Raw genomic sequence first — 1,681 nt, 5'->3', positions numbered from 1 at the left:
TTGTCCTGGAGAGGGTGAAGCCAGAATGTTCCCTGGAGTCAAGGATTCTGATGCTTCGTCTGACATACTTTGGGCATGTTGCAAGGAGGGACTGGTCCTTGGAGAGAGACATCATGTTTGGGAGAGCAGAGGGGCGGCGCAGGAGAGGAAGACCCTCGATGAGATGGATCAATCCTGTGAGTGGAGTGGTGGGAATGAATGTGTTTGAGACAGCGAGGTTGGCACAGGATAGAATGGCGTTTTGGTCTCTTGTACATAGGGTCGCTATGAATCACAAAGGACTCGATGGCACATAACAACAACAACATGGGTCATAAGCAACTCAACGGCAGTAAGAAAAACAATAACATCCATTCCTCCACTCAAGAATAGTTCTAAATACATTTACATGACAATGAGGGTAAGGAGTTGTACTGCCAGCTCAAAGGTTGCAGTTCAAATCTACCAGGTGTTCGAAGAAAGAAAGAGAGGCAGTCTCATAATTTTTTTAAATTGAGATTTCAATGAAAGTTTATAGAGAACTTGGATTTCCATTCATTCATTGTTGCACATTTCCCTCCCTGTGCCCCCAGTTGGCTTTTCTCTTTGAAAAACAACAAAAAACAATTCTTTCATTGTTGTACAACTCCCCACCTCATACCCAGTCCACTTTACTATGCAGCTCTTATTCTGCACTGTTGTCATGCAAATAATGCCTAATCATATATCCCTCTTAAGCAGTTGTTTCCCTCATAAATTTTACAGTCTCTGAAAACCTGTTGGATGTTCGTCTGTGAGTCAGTTCTGACTTTTTATCAATGAGTTGAGTTAAAAGTATCTTAGAATTGGGACTGGAGAGCATTAGTCTAAGTGAACGAACTCATTCCAATAAGGACAAATACTGTATAAAACCATCAGTATAGAATGTACATGAGGATCGAAGGGGGTAAGGAAGAGTGGGAGCAGAGGAATAAGGATGGGCCGTGATGAAGATTAATCATAGGGTCGTACAACTTATATTGTTTTCTTCTGTCACTTTATTCACTTTCCAACTTTCAGACGAATAGCAAATAATTGAAAAGTTTATGGCTTGAATCAGGCACAATTTCATTTTTAAACTGATATCTTTGCTCTTTAGCACTTTGGAGAGATGTCTGATTGTAGACTTTACCAAAGCAACATGTCTTTTTATTTCTTGACTTCTGATACCAATGGTGTTGATTGTGGATTCAAGTAAAATGAATAATTGGCAATTTCTAGCTTTTCTTATTGGCCTGGTGGTGAGGATTTCTTTTTTTCTTGACAATGAAATGTAATTCATACTGAGTACTGTAGTCTTTGATTTTCTGCAGCAAGCATTTCAAGTCCTCCTCACGTTTAGCAAGCAAGTTTGTGTAACCTGCTGTAAAAAGAGCAAATGTAACATTATGAGGGTTGCACAATTTGATTGGTGAAGAGAAGGGTGTGTAAAGGAAACCGGAAAGATCCAGTGTGAAAAACAATGTATACGAACTCTGTAGGTAAAACCAGTATAAAATAAAAATTTTATTTTAAAAAAAGTATCTTGGAATTGAGTGATTATAGCAAATTTTCTCCTTCATTCTTTTTCTAAATATTAAAAATGAGGAAGTGCCTCCTTTTCTCTATTTTATTGGGGCCTAGCAGATGTTATTGTTAGTTGCTGTCAAGACAACTACAACTC

This window comes from Elephantulus edwardii, unplaced genomic scaffold (assembly GCF_000299155.1).
Source record: "Elephantulus edwardii isolate Elephantulus edwardi_28Jun2011 unplaced genomic scaffold, EleEdw1.0 scaffold00230, whole genome shotgun sequence".
Lineage (NCBI taxonomy): Eukaryota > Metazoa > Chordata > Mammalia > Macroscelidea > Macroscelididae > Elephantulus > Elephantulus edwardii.
Note: the sequence above shows the minus strand (reverse complement) of the source record.